A 20,246-nucleotide genomic window follows, 5' to 3' on the forward strand; every position below is an offset into this window, starting at 1 on the left:
TTCTTTCTGGCTGATAATGGCTCCATTCCATCCTCTTGGGGCTTCACTTTAGGCCTCATTAGAACATGTCTAAAGGAAACTCCTGATCCATGGCAAGAATAGATGAAAGCCCTAATATGTGGTTTTCTTGGCATCTGAATTGAATTCCCAAAACCCAGTGTATTTGTTCAGAACAAGGTCCCATTATCCTGCCTCAATGGACCTTTAATGATTCTGAACACTATTCAACCTCTAAAATCTCTATTCATCTCACAGCCCATAAGGAATTCACTTCTGAGTTGCATGGAGTCTTGGACCTGCAGAGCCAGTGGCTGAAAACAACTTTGGTAAAGATTTCTGAAGTTTCATCTTTAAATTGCTATGTTCTCTCTACTAACCTGCTTCACAAATTCCATCCACCACACATCTCTAAACTGTTACTGTGGACACTATTGTTCTCTGTTTTCTATTTCATTGTACTATGGTTTGGAAAGTGCTCATGATCAGAAAGCCAGGGTAAATGTGTTGTTCAGCTCATGTATTTCTTTCTTTTTAATGATAGGAGTTGTGTACATCTACTGTTGAATGCATGAAAAGAGCTGCTGACCATTACTTTTTGACTTTCACATTTGTTTGTGGCTGAAGGATAAGTCTGACACTTATTTCAGGGGAGTTTGTAATTTCCTCGGTTCTGTCTCAATGCAACAAAAATTTGAAGCAATGGACGGACTAGTGTTACAGCCCAGTGTAATTTCCTCCGTCAGACCAGTGTTACAGCTCAGTTTTATTTAGAAAGCAAAGGAAAATAAATCCTTGAGATGTGAAGGTGGGCCAACCCAAAAGACACAAAGAGAAGTTCCTGGCCTAATTTTGGCTCCTCTTTTTATGTTTTTTCTTATATGTTCTTATATGTTTTTTATTCTCCCCCTGAGCCTACCCTACGTAAACTGGGTTAGCTAGAAGGGCTCTTTGTTTTACCTGAGGTTCTCACTCTGGTCCTCAGACCTTCCTTTGTTCTATTTTCATGGGCTTTTCCCTTCCTTTTAGCCACCACCATTCTGGACTCCTTTTTCCTATTCTTACTACCTGACATGCCCCCCTCAAGAGATGGGAGGCCCAGTTCTTTGGGAATAGGGGTGTCGACGTCTTTCTGGCTACATCCTGCTGAACTAGGACAGCAAGGGGCATTGGGCCTCCCCCTCTTGCTAGTCTCAAGCCTCAGAGTCCTTACAGCAGTGTCCATCTAAGGGTGAGTGTTATTTTCCATGGTCAGCTGTAGTTTTATATATCCTTGTTGAACTAGTACTGCATATTGTAGCTTGTTGCCCTGGGCAGAGACAAAACAGGTTTGACAATTGATAATACATGGAGCAATCATAAGCAGCATCGTTATGGTAGTAACAGGGATTAGTAGGGGCATTCGCCAACTCCAAATTCCCCCTCACCAGAAGAAGGATCCCCCAAAGACAGACTGTAGCCACCCCAAGAACTCTCCAGCTCATTCTTTGAGATTCTGTAGGGTCTGAATGCTTTTCTTGAGGACTGTGAGACTTTCTTTAACTTAGTTGGAGGTATTTACCCAGAAACAACACATCTCATTCAAGATGGCTCAAGTCCCTCCTTGTTCAGGGATCAGGAGATCTATCTCTTGTCTGTTTTAGAGTATAACCCCTGCCAAGCTTTGGCTCTTTAGAGCTATCCTGAGAAATCTTATCCCCAGAAACTTAATTTGGAGGGTGTTCATTAGAATGGCACTCATTTGTAGTCCTGAATAGGTATCTGAGATCTCCCAGGGTCTCACAGGTGTATTGAGTGTCCTCTTCTGTTTTCTTCCACAGCTTGACTCATGAGTAGTGAATCCAAGAGTCGTGTCCTGGTGCCTTGACTGCTGTGGGGGTAGAAAGTATCACAGGGTAGGGGCCCTTCCATGTGGGCTGCAGTTGAGCCTTTGGGGACCCATCTTTCCAGAATTTAATCAGGACTTGAGTCCCTGGAGCATATAGTGGTGGCTCTTTAGAATCTTTTGGGTCCTGGTTGACACCCCACAAATGTATATCCTGTTGGAATTGCCCAATGGCCATGGTATAAGACTGGAGGGTCTGAGCCTATGGATTTAGGAAGAGGTCACTGATATAAACAAAAGGCCTCCCATATAGCATCTCATAAGGGCTAAGACCAACCTGTTCCTTAGGGGCAATACAGGTGCAGAGAAGAGCTATAGGTAAAGCCTCCTTCCATCCCAGGGAGGTCTCCTGGGTTATCTTTATTATCGGTGATTTTAAGAATTGGTTGGCTCTTTCTACTTTTCCTGAAGACTGAGGCCTCCAGGCACAATGGAGATAGTAAGTAATGCCCAATGCTTTAGCGGCCCCTTGGGTGACCTTAGAAGTAAATGATGTCCCACTGTCCCTTTGTAATGACCTGGGCAGACCAAATCTTGGAACGATTTCATGGAGCAGTTTTTTTACCACCTCCTCAGTCTTCTCAGTCTGGGTGGGAAAGCCTTCAATCCATCCTGTGAATGTACCTATCATGACTAATAAGTATTTATACCCTTGAGAAACTGGCATCTGGATGAAGTCCATCTGCCAGTCCTCTGCTGGGTAGGTCCCATGTCGTTGGATGGGCTGGGCCAGCTGGCGTCTTCGAGCTCCTTTGGGGTTGTTTAATTGGCAAGTGGGACAAGAGGAGACCACTTGCCTTACAGTCATTTGGAGGCCTGTTCCTCTGAATGACCTTTCTAGTAATCTTTGTAGGGTCTTTTCCCCTAAATGAGTGGTGGCATGAAAGGAGTTAACCAACTTCCATTGGAGGTTCCCAGGCAGAAAAAGGAGTCCCTCCTTTTGGAACCACCCCATATGATCTTCTTGAAAGCCCTCACTCTTAGCCTTAAGAGTCTCATCTTCAGTATATGAAGGAGTTTTTGGCAAATTAGTCTGTGGAACTAAAGTGGCAACCCCATTAGGTCATTGTTCAATGCTGCTCTCTTAGCTGCCTGATCAGCTGCTTGGTTTCCTCGTGCCACTTCCATATGCCCTTTTTGGTGTCCTTTACAGTGGGAGACTGAAACCTCAGTGGGCAGATGAACTGCCTCCAAGAGCCTAAGGATTTGATCACCATATTTGAGTGGGGACCCTCAGGTGGTCAAGTGGGCTCTTTCTCTCCAAATAGCAGCATGTGCATGTAGCACCAGAAAGGCAGACTTGGAATCAGTGTAAATGGCTACTAGTTTTCCTTTTCCCAGCTCTAAAGCTCGAGTCAGGGCTATGAACTCAGCCAATTGGACTGAAGTACCGGTGGCAAAGATTTAGCCTCTATGGTCTCAAAATTGGGAGACTACTGCATATCCAGCTCTTCTTTTTTCATCCAAGACAAAGTTATTTCCATCAGTGTACCAGATTTCCTCAGGATTGGTCAGAGGATCTTCTGACAATCCCTCTCGAGGGTTTGTCCAGTGGTCCAAGGTTTCTAGGCAAGAGTGAAAGGGGAGAGATCCCTCAGGGGCAGGCATGAGGGTGGCTGAGTTAAGAACCTCACAAGGGGATATAGTCAGGCCTGGATTTTCCATCAACATTACTTGATATCTGAGGGTTCTTTGATTAGACATCCATAAATGGCTTTCCCATTTAGGAGTTATTTCACTTAGTGGCTGGTAAAAAAATAGTTAGTTTGCCCCCCAAAGAGAGTTTTAAAGCATTTTCTATCAGGATTGCAATAGCTGCAAGATTTTGAAGGCAGGGATGCTAGCCTCAGGCTGTTGGGTCGAGCCTCTTGGATAAGTAAGCTACAGGCTGGGGCTCAGGTCCCAACCTTTAAGTTAATATTCCCAATGCTAGTCCTTCTTTTTTTGTGAACATAAAGTTGTAATGCTTTTTCTGGGTCTGGCAACCTCAAGGTAGGTGCCTGAGTTAAGGCTTGTTTTAATGTAGCCTCTGCCTTCTTTTGAGGAGTTCCCCACATCAGTGGGATTGAATCATCCCATCCCTTCAAGCTTTCATATAAGGGCTGGGCAATTGGACCATAATTAGATATCCAGATTCTACAGTACCCAGTTAGCCCCAGGAAAGCTCACAATTGTTTTCGAGTCATGGGGAGGGCAACTGGAGGATTCCTTGTACTCAATCAGAGGACAGCCCTCTGGACCTGTGGGTAATCTGAACTTCCAGATAAGTGACCTTTGTCACCATCGGTGCCCTAGCACAGGAGACTTTATATCCCCTGTCTTCCAAAAAGTTTATAACCTAAGTGCATGTTGTTGGGCATTTTTCTCATCTGGAGAGCAGATTAGTAGGTCATCTATGTATTGTAACATTTTCCCATTAGGTCCCAGGTCCAGATCTAGAAGATCCTGGCTAAGAGCCTGCCCAAACAGGTTGGGGGCTATCTCTAAACTCCTCAGGTAATACTGTCCAAGTCATCTGTCGGTATTTTTCTCCTGGAGCCTCCCACTCGAAGGCAAAAAGATACTGGGATTCTTTAGCCAATGGTATGCAAAAGAATGCATCTTTGAGATCCAAGACTGTAAACCACTTGGCACTGGGCGGGATTTCTCCCAAGATTACATAGGAATTGGGTACTGTGGGATGATTTTATGATCCAGAGATCTTGAACCATTCACCAGGTCCCATCCTTTTTCTGTACAGGGAGGATCGGGGTGTTACACAGCAAACTGGTGGCGACCAACAGCCCACAGGCAAGGAATTTATTAGAGGCTGTAGTCCTTCCTGAGCTTCTCTTCTGAGGGGATATTGTTTCCAGTTTGGAAACTGAGTGGGATCTCAGAGGACAATGATGACCAGTTCAGCTTGGTGGGCTCGTCCAGGAGTCCCCTGGTCCCACACCTGGGGTTAATTTTGTCCTCCTATTGTTTTTGGTCCCTCTCTATTGGAGAGGGTGTAAGAGGGTGTCCTCAGTAGTAACCAGAAGCTGTAGGGCTCTAGGGGCTGAAAAGCTTCCCATTACAAGCATGGTCCACAGTTTAGTGAGTATATATCTCTTCCCAATAAGGGAGTAGGACACTGAGGGACCACCAGAAACTGGTGGGAAAATATTTGTGCATCCCAGCAACAAAGAAGTGCTTGGGTGAATCTTTTAGCAATTGTTTTTCCTATAGCATCCAAAATGATACAGGTTTGGGAGGAGAAGGCTCCAGAGTAGGAGGTCAGGACAGAGTAGGTAGTCCCTGTGTCAATCAAGAAATTCTCGGACCTACCTGCCACATCCAGGTGCACCCTTGGCTCCAGCTCCGTCATGGTTATCTGTGACAGGGGGGCTGGCTGGAGTGGGCCACTTCAGTCCTGTTGAACCATTGTGAAGGAAGGCTTGGCATTTGATCTTGAGGCTCTTGGGTCCTGAGGGCAGAGTGCTACCTAATGTCCCAATTGATGGCATTTGTAGCAAGCTGTTTTAGGAGACTTTCATGGTTTGGACACTTTGGCCCAATGTCCTGCCTGCCTACAGATTAGGCAGTGTCCTTCAAAGACTCGGGTTTTGCCATGGGGACTTCCTGGAGGGAGGCCAGCATGTGGGCATGCCTTGTCTCCTTCCTTTTCTCCCTTTCCTGAGCCTTGGCTTCCCACTCCTGTTCTTTGTTATAAAAGGTATTGGTGGCTGTCTGGACCATCTCATCTGAAGAAGCAGCAGGGTTCTGTTGCTGTAGCTGTTGTAACTTTATCCTGATGTCTGATGCACATTGGGACAGGAATTTGTCCTTTAAAATCACCTGTCCCTTGTAAGAGTCTAAGTCCAAATTGGTAAAGTTTTGGAGGGCTACTTTTAGCCATTCCAGAAAGGCAATGTGGTTCTCACTGGACTCCTGAGTTATTGCTGAGACTGGGTATAGTCCCACAGCTAGGCTTCCTTCTATTTCCACAGGTGGGCTTCCTTAGGGGTGAGTCTTTCTGAAGCTTATCCTAGCCAGTACTGTTGCAACCTGAGGCGTCCCCGGGTCAGGGTGCAGATCCCCAGGCAGGCTGAGGCATAAAGCCTCTTGGAGATCGAATCCCCAGGCAGGTCAAGGCAGGTCAGCCTCCAGAGAATTGGGTCCGTGGGCAGGTCGAGACAGGTCGGCCTTCTGGAACCCCTGGACTGGCAAATCCCCAAGGAGGTTGAGGTGTGACAACCTTTTGAGGACCAGATTCCTAGGCAGGTTGAGGCAGGTCGACCTCATGGGACTCCTGGACTGGAGCTGGGCGTCCCCAAGGTCTTCTGCGTGACCAGTGCTGGGCTGTAATCTTAACTCATTATGGGAATAGATATCATGATGTAAAGCAATCCAAGCCTGTGCCCTGAGACTGGGAACCTGGAGAAACAGCCATAAGACTTATCCTCTAATTGCTCTGAGGGAATGTAAGTCACTGATTTTCTCCCCTAGTCCTCCATAAGAGCAGGTTAGAGTGCCTCCAATGGTAAACATTTCACTGACATAGACCCACTTTAGGTAATAACTGAAGTAATGACAAAAGAGTGGGCTATCTGGTCCTGTTGAGGGCATTAGGAGTATTTTAATAATAATAATAATAATAAGTGGGGTGGAGCAATGTTGCCTACAAGGGGGCAGAGTCCTTGTTGTAGGCATTAGTAAGCGACTTAAGAACAAATTGATAAGAGGCAACAGACCAGATGTTCCATAAAAGTGGAGTGGAGATTTGATCTAGGGGTATGTTTGTAACTTTAGGAGAAGGCCAGCAAGGATTTGGGCCCAACAGCCTGCAGGGCTAACTCCCAAAGTGGCAAACATTATCCCTGGAAGTCAAACTGCCCTTGAAGGGATGCCACCAACAGATGGACTTCTAGCAGGCACTGCGTGTCTGTCACCGCCCTAGTGGGTTCACTGAGAGATGCTGTTGTTGCACATGTTGTAGGAAACATGGAAGATGAAGGCCTGAATATCTAGAGGGATTGGATATTATACAGTATTTCTCTCACAAGGGCCAGCTATTTTCTGGTTATCCCTCCAGAAGATTGTGGAGGCAACATTATGGGCTCAGGAAAAGAGCATGAAACAGGAGGGAAGGGGACAGGGTACAACTTTTGAAAGAATGGCATAACCCAAGGGCATAACATAAACAGATTAAAATCAGATGGGTCCAAGATGACAGAATTCAACAAAACTTTGATCCTCCATCTGCAAGCTAAATGACACACCCAGAGGAACCAGGACAGTTCCAAGGCACTGTCAAAAGACCTAGGAGTGGGTGTCTCCCTAATTGTTGGAATGATCTTCTCACTCATATGAAATCACCCAGTTTGCAAAAACTAACCACACCACATTCCATGGCCACTGCTCTCTCCTCTGTGATGGCTCACACCCTGTGGAGTGTGCTTCTCTCTGAATCCAAACAAACCCACCTCTTAACTATCACTGTGTCTCTCACTGAATTTTTGCAATGAGACATTAAAGCCTGAGCTTCATTAGGTCCTGAAGCCAGGCACCATGGGTTTTGGCTGGGTTCAAATCCCGGGAGAGGGGAGCTGAAGGGTGGGAGGAAAAAGCAGTGGGAAAAACGTGCTGAAGAATCCCCTGCATAATCTGCCAGGAAATCTGCTAAATACCTGACCTGTGCTCACAGTTTTCATTGCCTGATCCTTGGCACAAAGATTAAGGACAGAGGAACCCCCACATGCTTGGGCAACAGCTACTGGGGCTCAGCAGGTAGTGGAGCCTTTGGGACACACGGAGGAGTAGCCCCTGCCAGAGTCCCTCAGTTGCACTCACTGCTGCTCACCTGTTCGAGGGGGTTCGAGAAAACAAGAAAGGAGAGACTGTAAAGGAATTAAGATTTTGTTAGCCATATGTCCTTCCAGCCATAGGAGCGAGGACCTCTACCTTAACCAGAGGTCTTCTGGAATCTGAGACTGAACCGCGTGAGCTATCTGCTGAGTCTGTTTTTTGCTGTCACAGTTCCCAGCATGCAGGACTTCTTGTCACTTCCCCTGTACTGGGTTTTCTCTGCATTCTGCTTCTACCACGGGAGCTTTCACCGAGTTGGGCTTCTGCTGGGCTTGGCCTCCACCACGTGGGGGCCAAGCTGAGGTTGTTTCAGCCAGGTTAAATCTGAGTCACGGCACCATAGATGTTGGGGGAGTTTGTAATTTCCTCAGTTCTGTCTCAACACAACAAAAATTTGAAGCGATGGACAGACCAGTGTTACAGCCCCAAGTAATTTCCTCGGATGGAACACTGTTACAGCTCCTACAGCTCAGTTTTATTTAGAAAGCAAAGGAAAATAAATCCTCGAAGTGTGAAGGTGGGCCAACCCAAAAGACGCGAAGAGAAGAGAAGCTTTCAGTCCAATTTTGGCTCCTCTTTTTATATGATTTCTCTTCTCCCCTTGAGCCTGCCCTGTGTAAATTGGGTTAGCCAGGAGGGCTGTTTGTTTTACCTGAGGTTCTCACTCCGGTCCTCGGACCTTCCTTTGTTCTATTTTTGCGGGCTTTTACCTTCTTTGTCTTTTAGCCAGCACCATTCTGGACTCCTGTTTCCTATTCTAACTACCTAACACTCAAAACTATCAGTGCTGGGATGAACAATTTGCTATTCTGTGTCTATTTTCAAAGTCTATACCTAACACTCAGCATTACAGAATACTTTTTGTTTCTTGGAGAGATTTAATTTTTTCTGTCTCCTCCCACAGTAACATAATCTCCAAGAGAAAAGTGACTCTGTTCATCTTAACCAATTTGCACCTCCAGTGCTTAGAGCAGGGAGTGGTGCTAGTGATTAAACAACAAATATTTATTGAATAAAATGAAGTAAAACAAATGAAAGTGAAAGTCACTCAGTTGTGTCCGACTCTTGTCTGATTCTGGACTACACAGTCCATGGAATTCTCCAGGTCAGAATACTGGAGTGGATAGCCCTTCCCTTCTCCAGGGGATCTTCCCAACCCAGGGATTGAGCCCAGGTCTCCCACATTGCAGGTGGATTCTTTACCAGCTGAGCCACCAGGGAAGCCCAAGAATACTGGAGTGGGTAGTAGCCTATCCCTTCTCTAGTGGATCTTCTCAACCCAGGAGTTGAATCAGAGTCTCCTGCGTTACAAGCAGATTCTTTACCAACTGAGCTACCAGGGAAGCCCAGTGAGTGAGTTATTAAATAATTATGCACTGCCAAAAATTGCTTGAGAATATGTTCATTTTACAATAAAAAACATAAAAGGACAGGTAAATAAATGGTGGGAAATATATGTTAAATCCACAATAGTAAAAATGAAAATAAGGGGTAGCAAAAGAAGTGAAGGCATAGAAAAATGAATGAAGAGAAATGGGAAGAAAATGGAAATGACAAAGAAGAAAGTCTACATTATTACAGACAGGGAAAAAAGAGCCAAAAAAAGAAAGAAAGAAAGAAGTGAAGAAAATAAAAAGGAGAAGTAAAGAGAGAAGTATTATTTTGTTTTCTAATACAGCTAACATATTATGAACTGCCTATGTGTTACAGTGGAGGAGGGCATGGCAACCCACTCCAGTATTCTTGCCTGGAGAATCCCCATGGACAGAATCCCCATGGGTACAAACCATGGGGTTGCAGAGTCAGACAAGAGCAATTAAGCACAGCACATGTGTTTCAAAGCAAAATCCTAGGGATTCAATGACTGAAAAGAAATCTCATTATTCTCTGAAAATTCTTTGTTCTCTAGTAGGAAATATGATGTATAAAAAACATGTGCATTAATATAATCCACAATAGACTAGAATGAGCATTATAAAACAGTGCTGTGGGAACACAATAATATTCAAACCCCACCTGGGGATATTGGAAAGTGTCTTAGAGAAAGTGACTATATTTGAAGAACAGAGAGAATTTCAGCAGATGGTATGAGAAGAATCCATTTGCTAAAAGGTTTGGTGGGAGGAGGGAAGAAAGAGCATGAACCAGAAATTGTGAAATTTCCTGATCATCTAACAATGTCTGAAGGGCACTGGTGGATATAAATACACGTTGGGAAGGCAAGTTTAAATCTCCGGTGGAGTTCTGAATCCTTGAACATTCAAAAGTAGCCACCTTGAATATTATGCTAAGAGTTTAGACTTCATTTGCTCTTTGCCATTGGGACCTCTTCAGAGTTTTCAATGGGGGAAGTAATAAGGTCAGAGCAGTGATTTTAGAACAGAATAGGGTAAAAATAAATAGAAAAGAGAGAGAGGCAACTTTGGACAAATTTCTTTTCTTGAATAAGCACTGAGGTCTAGAAATAATAGAAAATGAAGAGGAAAGATATTGGTACTTAAAATTATTTTATCGCTGTTTTCATCCTACTTGAAAGAACATGCCTTTTTTAATGTACATGTAAGAAGAATCTCTTTTGTTTGGAGCCATCTTCATGTGGAGACAGTGCAGCCTGATGCTGATTTTACTGATGTCTACCTCTCTAAATCTTTTTGCCCCAACAGCAATTAAGGCTTGTAGGTTCAAGCATCTGAAAACAAAGTAAAAACCAAAACCAAACAGAAAACCACCCATTTTCTCCCGAATCAGTTCCTCTCTGCAGCAAAAGGAAATGGAGGGTTGCATTGTTGGACTGCAAGGAGATCAAACCAGTCAATCCTAAAGGAAATCAGTCCTGAATATTCACTGGAAGGACTGATGCTGAAGCTGAAGCTCCAATACTTTGGCCACGGTGATGCAAAGAACTGATTCATTGGAAAAGACCCTGAGGCTGGGTAAGATTGAAGGCAGGAGGAGAACGGGACAACAGAGGATGAGATGGTTGGATGCCATCACCAACTCAATGGACGTAAGTTTGAGCAAGTTCTGGGAGTTGGTGATGGACAGGGAAGCCTGCCGTGATGCAGTCCATGGGGTCACTAAGAGTCTGACACTACTGGGTGACTGAACTGACTGTCCCACTCAGCTTTATATGGGAATCAGGTTGGATTTGGTATACATGAATACAAGTATCTCAATAAAATTTAAGTGCTATGGAAGACACAGATTTTTACTTTTAAGTGGAATTGTTTTTCACTTTGGTATCAGGGTAATTGGACATTCAGGTATCTTTACCTTGCTTTTCTCAAACAGTCATTTTAAAGGTGTATTTCATCTAAGGAACTCTTCTATATGAAAGCAGGACCTTCAGGGTTACTTCTTGAAGATTACCTGTAAGTCATTTCAAGTATTTGGAATGTCTTTCAATAACACTCATTCAGTGATTTTGTAATTCATAGGCAATAACTGTTTTAGGTAAATAATTCACAATGTTAAAAAATAATCACTGTACTCTGAGCAATCTGAAAAGAGAACTACTGAGGTGTTGGGTTACTTATGTTCACATGCTTGAATGTTACCCCCAGAGTTTAATATTTTTGTTTCTTCCTGTCTTTGAACAACTTTCAACTGGCATCACATAATTTACTAACTTAAAATGATGTTCACATGATTTCTGTTCTAGACATATAAAATAATATGTAATAATAATAAAGAGCCTCTAGCAGACAGGCATCCGTATACTAGGAGAGTGTTAACAACAATAATAATGAACACTGTACGTTGGCACACCTGCTATTTCAGTATTTGGAATTTCTTCTACCACATTTTACCTTCCTCTCTTAGCCACCATCTTTATATTCGTGTCATGAACATAAATCAGTTGCAGACAATCCTTTCTATGGAAAAGTACTCTTCAGTGTATTCTCCATTAGGTGAGTCTTTATTTTTTATTGACTACATTGATCAATTACTTAACTTAGGGATCTCTTCAATTCAATGTCCAAGTCGATTTTGTAAGTTAAAAGGTCCCTTAGAGAAAAATACAATTTGACAAATGTTAGAAAACCTAATAGTTGGGCCATTTAACATTCATATCAAATTCACTCTGTGGCCAATTCTATTAACTGGTCAGAAATTAGCTCTAAGGATAGCTAAAAACAAAACCCCTAGAATCACTGAAAATTATTGATTCAGTGACTATACAGAGGGCTGTAAGTGTTCTCTGTCAACTGAATCACTTTTTTTAATTTCCAGAAAGGCAGCTGCTGGGCGTCCTGCAGTCAAGTATTCCTGCAGAGCAATGGTGAGAAAACCACCGCATGTCTCTTGTTTTCATACTAAGAGTGATTTTCATATTTATAAATTGCTGAAAAAAATAAAAAGAGTAACATTTCAAGGTGCTTGAAAACAATATGAAATTCAAATTTCAGTGTCCATAAATAGTATTTATAGATAAAATATGATCCATATAAAAATGAATGTGTCGCTGTATTTAAAATGGATAACCAACAAGGACCTACTGGATAGCATATGGAATTCTGCTCCATGTTACGTGGCACCATGGATGGAAGGGGAGTTTGGGGGAGAATGGAAACATGTATATGTCTGCCTGAGTCTCTTAGTTGTTCTCTTGAAATTATTGCAACATTGTTAATTGACTATACTCTAATACTCTTTTTAAAAATAAAAAGGTTTTTAAAACATGAGTGTGACACAGCCACACTCAGTAATCTCTGTACTGCCTACGACGGCTCTCTTACTAGGGCTTCCAGATGGTGTGGTGGTAAAGAATCCATCAGCAATGCTGGAGACGCAGGAGACCTGGGTTCGATCCCTGGGTCAGGAAGATCCCCTGGAGGAGGAAATGGTGACTCTCTTCAGTTTCTTGCATGGATAATCCCATGGATAGAGGAGCCCGGCAGGCTACAGTCCATGGGGTCGCAAAGAGTCAGACATGACTGAGCGATTGAGCACACAGGCACACTCTGTTACTAGAGTGGTAGAGCTGGAGAGCTGTGACGGCTCAGCAGCCACAAATCCTGAAATATTTCCTATCTGGCCCCTGACAGAAAAAGTTTGCCAAACCCTGCTATAGAATAAGAGCCAGTTGTTCACGGAATTCATTTTACTGTTTTCAAGTTGGATTTGTTGGAACTCTCTTGTCCATAAGTGACAAAAGCCCAACTCAAATACAGTTTAAGCAAACAGGAGGACGTGCTGGATCCTGTAACTTAGGAACAGATCTGCCAGCAAGCATGGCCAGATTTAAGGATGGGCTCTTGGAAGATCAGAGTCAGCCAGTGATCTTTTCTGTGATTAATGGGCAGATCCCAAGTGAAAGAAGTTGATCACATCCTTCTGAGGTGTTGCCAACCTGGTGTGTCAGGCCTGTAGGTCTCTCTGCAAGTGGTGGCAAAGATGGCCACTGGGCACTTGAAGTTACCAGTGGAAAGAGCTCACTTCTTTTCTAGTAGTTCAGCAAAAGCCTCAAGACTAACTCTGAGTTAATTGCTGCATTGAGTGGCGTCCAGGATACCATCAAACAAAGCACAAGGACTGAGTTTGGGGAGAGGTGTTTCTACAAAGGAAAATCAGGAAGGAGGGGAAATATCTGCCAAGCAAGCATAACCAGCAGATGGCCACCACAGTGAGAAAAGAAAGTACTGGTTCTTCCTTTTTTAGAGGTAAGAATACCTAATCTGAAAAAAGTTAAAGGACTTATTCAAGATTACCCAGATGGAGAACACAATCTGTCTAACTCCTGGTCCATACTCCGGGAGTTACCAAACCGTGATGCCTTTCCAAAATAGTAGTTATCTGGGTGCCAAGTATGCATATATTGGCTGGAAGGAAAGCTTTGAGTCTTCCATGAATTAGGTTTCTCTGATATTATGTAGGAGAAGGCAGTGGCAACCCACTTCAATACTCTTGCCTGGAAAATCCCATGGATGGAGGAGCCTGGTAGGCTGAAGTACATGGGGTCTCGAAGAGCGACTTCACTTTCACTTTTCACTTTCATGCATTGAAGAAGGAAATGGCAACCCACTCCAGTGTTCTTGCCTGGAGAATCCCAGGGACGGGGGAGCCTGGTGGGCTGCCGTCTATGGGGTCACACAGAGTCGGATACGACTGAAGTGACTTAGCAGCAAATATTATGTAAATATCTCCTGTCAACTACCTTGTCTAATACACAATCCACATTTATCAGATTAACTTCAACCCTTAGCAAGGCCCAAGGGAGAGGAATGTAGAGGACTGGTGTGGTGCAGAGGGAGGGAGTGAGAAACTGGGGAAAGTTTAAGGGCAGAAGGTGTCATCCTGTGAGAGAGTCACCGTGGAACACCACGAGAACCTAGTAAGTGATGAGGAATGCACATGTATGTGTGTGTGCACGCGCATGTGCGTGCATGCGTGGGGTACATGTGAGGGAAAGAGGGGGAGAGAGGAAAGGAGAGACACACAGAGAGAGGAAGAGGGGAGGAGAGCGAAAAGCTTGGGTTCTGAGAGGTAAGGGTAACTGTACTAGAAGAGGGCATGAGAAGAACTGCAGGAAGACAATTTCTGCCTGCTTCACAATTTCCCCCCAGCAGGATCCTGGCAGACTCCCCAGGTGTAAACTGGTCCCTATCCAGAGCATAAACTGGGAGTGGAATCAATATGCTAGACATTTCCATTTGCATTAGGCAAGTAATGAGACAATTTCTTGATAGTTTTCTGAGGATAATGAAAGTGCATGGCTCAGCAAGAGTGACTCATGGTGAGTCAGTTGTTTAAGGCTGTCTCTTTGTAAGTCATCACTCAAATCAAGTTCCAGTGTTATGCCAGTGACTGGGGCCTCATCTCAGCCCCACTCAGGAAAAATCTTCCAGTCCAATCCACTGGCCACCTGCCCAGTTCATCTTTTACTTTGGAAGAAGGTGCTTGGCATCTGTATACATAGGACATGACAATCTTGAGAGCTGCAGCCAAAAGAAATTTAAAATTGTCATGTCTATGGTTTTATATTCAGTTTCCAGATGAGCAAAATGCTTTAGCACCTTCGTTTTGAATTCAATTCAATTGCCAAACATTTAAAACAGCAGGGATGTAACAAAGCAGACATTTAGCTGAATAGTGAGCTGAATTCTGGTTTGCAGAGAAAACATGAACTAGATGTTAAATAAATGTCAATATTCATTGAGCTGTTTTCCATTTCCAGACTAGAGAATTTCAGTTCCCCATAAATTCCTTAGGAGTAAAAAGTACAATCATAAGCAGAGCTTTTATTAATTCAGCTTCTCCAATTGTCTCATTTGATTTTGAGCTCTATTTCTTGAAAGGATTTAGTTTTTTTAAAACCTAAGAAAAATGCTTCAATATCTATTAGACAAAGGTAAGTCTGGCACATCAGGACTGTATACAAAGGCAAACCAGCTACCATCCTGTATCTAATCCTTTACCCACTACAGTCCCTTGTACTTGTGTTAATAGCTCCAGATTGATGGAGGAATTAGACTTTCTTGAGAAAAGGAAATGTAATCAACATGAATCCCTATAATATACTGGGAAGAAAAATTATTTTTCCCCTTCACTCTCTGCTAAGCTTCTTTCCTCTCAAGTTGAATAGTGATGCACCTCAGGCAATTTAGAGAAAATGGTTCTTTAGTTGACTAAATGGGATGTGTTGAAACCAGTAAGGGGCAGGCTAATAAGAGGGAATTTGGCCCCAAGACTTGATTAAGATGGAGGCAGAGCAGAGGATGTTGAGAGGAGAAGCCAGATGACTTCCAGGATCCATTTTGCCCATCAGAAACAACATCAAAGAAAAAAAAGAGTTTGCTCTGAGCCCCAGAAAACCCTTTTGGTTTCAAAGAATGTAAACTGGTACATTATACAGTAAGTATCGATTGCTTTTGCTTGCCCATCTCTTTTTCCAGTAACAGAAAACACGGCTCTCCTCCCCACTTTCAGTCCATGTGGATCACATAAGGCTGACCTCACCTCTTTGCCCCACTCCTCACCAAGCATGGCAGTCACAAGATCCCCCCCCGAGTCTGAACATTAACACAATCTATGACCTTAGCTTTAGTGTTTGATTCACTGAAGCTGGGCATTCAACACAGGTCTGGGCATTCAACACAATTTGGTGCAATGGAAGTCTAAGTGCTTCTCCGGATTTATTGGAAAAGATCTAATGGAATTTTTCCCCATTTTCCCTAAGCTTGATAAACTGGTAGATTGGAAACTGGGTTCAGTAAACCTCACTTCTAGAGAAGAGTCTGCCTCAGAACAATACCAATATGGAGAACAGTAGACCTGAGTGACAGAACCACACAGACACATAAATACACTAGTATCCTTTGAGTCCCTAATCCAAACCATGCCTGATTTCCCTTGAACTTTCCAGTTACATAAGCCAATAAATCAGTCACTCTATAATCTATTCTGAGCTGAGCTTTTGTTGACTTTATTATTACTTGCAACTGACTTGATTTATATAAGTTATCTATTTTCATCTTCATCCTGGATTATAATAGTTGGAAGACAAAGGAAAAAGAAATACGAAAAGGATAAGGAGAGAGTCTGCATTAGTCTCAAGTAACAGGTATCGTTCAAATAATCTCCTAGCTGGAAAACCAAGAGAAGATGTATTTTTTGCAGTGAGCAGTTTATCTTTCCCTTGAAGCTGCTGGGGGAGGATTATTATCTCAAGAGAATTTTCTTCTGCACATTTTATTACTCATCCCATCATCTAGTACGCTTTCAGCCTGAATGAATTCTGATACCCTCTTCAATTTGTGTTATGACAAGCTAATCTTCAAAACTCACTGTAGGTTCTGAATGACACCTGGATTAAGATTGAGTCATAGCAATGGAAAAGCTTATAATGAATAATCACGATCTGTTATAATGCACTCCTAATTCTTACTTTTTAAAGCCTCTCATCGATAGCTATTCTTTCCAGAAACAGCTATTATCAATTTCTCATATTTTATTAATACAGCAGAGGAATTCTATTATCATGTGATTCACATAATGAAGATTTATATATTGTTGTTTTTATAAGCACTCTACCTGGCTGCAGTATTTTTGTTGTTGCTGTTTTTCAAAAAGATGGAGATGAAAGTGGTTAAGTAACTGACCAGATCTGAATAAAAATCTTTATTTTCTTGGAATCTTGTTCTTTTCCAAGAGCTATGAGTCATGACACAAATGAGCTATGAATCACTATCCCCTACATGGAGCACATTTATAATAAGGTTGTCTTCAGCTGCATTTATTATTTATATTAAAAAGATTTTCACAGAATAATCCAAATCCTCACTATTATCTAATATCCTTAAGCATTTATTTGATTGGCTTGCAGGAATAAAAGACTAGTTGATAACAAGAACCTACTGTGGGAACATTAGTTCAAGTCTTGTTTCTGGATAAATTCCTAAACATCTCTGGACTTATTTCCTCTGCGGATGTGATGGAGGACCAAACTGTGCATTGGACTCTGATGGTAACCATGACAAAATCAGAATGTGGTTGGCCTGGTTTTTGTGGTTAAGAGAGTGACATTTAAATATTACTTTTTGAGGAGGTGGAGTAGAAAAGTCAGGCAATTATTTCTATAAAACCTATATAATTCTGTCTATATAATACCAAGCATTTACTTTAAAAGTAAAAAAAAAAGTTAATTCAACTGTTTTTTATAGAAACCCCTATTCAAAAAAATGACTGATATTTCCTCTGACACAGTGAATTTAATTATAACAATTAATGTCAAGTAGGCTATTTTCATTCAGTCAGGGTGCGAGTGTCCTCCCCAATATCGACTTTAATATCTGTTCAGGCATAAAATCACAACATAAGGGCTTTCCAGCTTTTTGCTGACTTACTTTATTGGATGACAGACAATTTCTGGCTTGCCCCTTATTTTCTACTATTAACTATGACTGATGTCTTAGATGGTTCTGCTTGGCCTCTCTGTCCCCCACGGGAATTCCCAATCTTCTGCATTCTTTACCTCTCTAGTGACCTGTCTTACTTTTGTTCTCATTGTGTAGCACCTTGACTCTGCTTTCGGACATGCCCAGTTCTTTTCTTGAGCAAGTTTTCTTATAATCATAAGAACACGGGATTTAGGACAAAGAGAACTGAATTCTTTTATTTATTTTTAGTTGAAGGATAACTGCTTTACAATGTTGTGTTCGTTTCTGACAGAACTGGATTCTTATCTAACTTGGACTCTGTTCCCTATTGGCTTTGCGACATTAAGCAAGACATTTTGCCTCAATTTTGGTTTCCTTACACAGAAAATAGGGAAAACAATGCCATCCACCTTGTAGCAAAGTTAAAAGTGTTCAGTGTAGTAAAAATATGTTATATTGCCTTAACAATGACTAGGTGGCTAACAAATACTAATCAAAGATCATCAAGATGTTTAGTTCATTTCTCAACTTCGGGACCTAATGTCTTTCCCTTCAGGTTAAAAAAAAATCCATTGACTGATTATCACTTCAATCTGACAGGCACGTGGAGCCCATGAGCCAGAACCTAAGACCTTACTTCCAGTTTAATTAGCATCTCTATTCTGCAGGTGTAGAAAGGGAGACTAACAGATAAGTGAATAGCCTAAAATCACAGCAAGGGACAAAGATGTGATTCAAACCCTGATTTCCTCATGACAAATCCCTGCCCTTTCACTATGTCACAGGATCCTCCTCCCCCATCCAAAGCATCTGATCTCCCCAGCATGGCTGACAAGTCCAGGTCAACGGGGGCTTTGACCCCCTCCCCCTAGTCCTTGCCCCTACCCACCATAGATAACCAGGTAGTCTCAAGTCCATCAAGGAAAACATCAGACCACTCTGAAGCAGGCCAAGAAAAAGAGATACTCTGTCTAATAAACTTTTTCTCAAGGACCTCCCCACAGGCATGATTGAGACTGTTTCCACCAAATACTTTTATGTCAATTGGTCTAATAAGTTAGAAGAATAGCATTTTCCCCATTTTGCACTTTTTATGTTAACTTCAATAACTTTATTTTTAATTAATGTATTGATATTAATTTTAAGGAAAATTTATTTTAAATGTTCTATCACCTTTGCTTGTGCTGACCTCATGATACTTTTGGAGCTAACAAATATCTCAGCTGCTTTGGGAATTCTCAGTTATATAATCATATAGGTGACCCATAAACTCAAATTAGTGAAATAATATATCACACTTAACAATCTTATATACAGATTTGTGATTTTACTTCACCTGAAGCCTCCTTCCCACTCAGTTTAAGAAATCAACAGTCAGTAAGTGTAATAGTAAATATATAAGTGAATGACAGGAAGTAAAGGCCTATTTCAAGATTACTAATAGTTATAAAAAAAACACACAATATGTAAGTAATAGATGGAAAAAAAATCCTTGAGATGACTTAATTGCTCAATTAAAATGAGAAATTCTGCCAATAACCAGGATTCCCAATGACACTATAGTGAACACTACTTATGGACTGGGACCTATCCTGTACAATATCTTAGTTCTTAGTGCAGAGTTGGTCACAGGGAAATGTCTCAATAAATACTTCTTATTAGTATGAGTACTTGCTATTCTACAGACAGTAAACCTGATTTTGTTTAGTTACTCAGTCATGTTCAACTCTTTGCAACCGCATGGATGCAACACACCAGGCTTCCCTGTCCTTAAATTTTTCAGCTGAATAGCACATGAGTGGAGAAGGAAATGGCAACCCACTCCAGTATTCCTGCCTGGAGAATCCTGTCGACGGAGGAGCCTGGTGGGTTGCTGTCCATAGGGTCGCACAGAATCGAATACAACTGAAGCGACTTAGCATGCATGCATGCATTGGAGAAGGAAATGGCAACCCACTCCAGTATTCTTGCCTGGAGAATCCCGGGGACAGAGGAGCCTGGTGGGCTGCTGTCTATGGGGTCGCACAGAGTCGGACACGACTGAAACGACTTAGCAGCAGCAGCAGCACATGAGTGGAACTCATGCAATGAGAAAACTAACGAGTTTTACACTACATATAAAGGGTGCTGCAGTCGTGTCCAACTCTCTGCAACCCCATAGACGGCAGCCCATCAGGCTCCCCCGTCCCTGGGATTCTCCAGGCAAGAACACTGGAGCAGGTTGCCGTTTCCTTCTCCAAAGCATGAAAGTGAAAAGTGAAAGTGAAGTCGCTCAGTCGTGTCCGACTCTTAGCGACCCCATGGACTGCAGCCCACCAGGGTCCTCCATCCATGGGATTTTCCAGGCAAGAGTACTGGAGTGGGGTGCCATTGCCTTCTAAGCCCTTTTCTTGGAGCAGTTCTCCATTTATTCAATGAAATCTAGGAGAGGTCCCATGACATTCCTGATGTCTACACTTTTAGTCCCAGGAGTGTTCATTTTGGGCATCTGAAACACTCAGTTCTGGAAAAAGTAAAAACTCAAAATTTCACTCAAATATAGAGCTTCTCCTCTCCTTCAGTTTGGGGCTACCACCTATGGGAAGCCTTCATGCAGTGGGATTCTATCTCCCAGTAGGGTGTTGCTCCTCCACTCTCCCCACCTACAAGCCTGCCTC

The 20,246-nt window shown here is 42.6% G+C and overlaps 2 long non-coding RNA genes across 2 annotated transcripts in view; one reads left to right on the plus strand and one right to left on the minus strand.

Moving 5' to 3' along the window:
• The first annotated feature begins 260 nt into the window (after positions 1-260).
• Positions 261-12,510, plus strand: LOC123465724. Its single transcript, XR_006641004.1, has 4 exons — positions 261-326; positions 11,534-11,622; positions 11,945-11,993; positions 12,454-12,510. It is a non-coding gene; the product is annotated as an uncharacterized LOC123465724 (long non-coding RNA).
• LOC123327554 overlaps positions 12,038-20,246 on the minus strand; it is a 147,223-nt gene continuing 139,014 nt past the window's right edge. The window contains exon 5 of the long non-coding RNA XR_006641003.1: positions 12,038-12,542. This is a non-coding gene — a long non-coding RNA (uncharacterized LOC123327554). The remainder of the gene's footprint in view (positions 12,543-20,246) is intronic.

Source organism: Bubalus bubalis, chromosome 4 (assembly GCF_019923935.1).
Source record: "Bubalus bubalis isolate 160015118507 breed Murrah chromosome 4, NDDB_SH_1, whole genome shotgun sequence".
Lineage (NCBI taxonomy): Eukaryota > Metazoa > Chordata > Mammalia > Artiodactyla > Bovidae > Bubalus > Bubalus bubalis.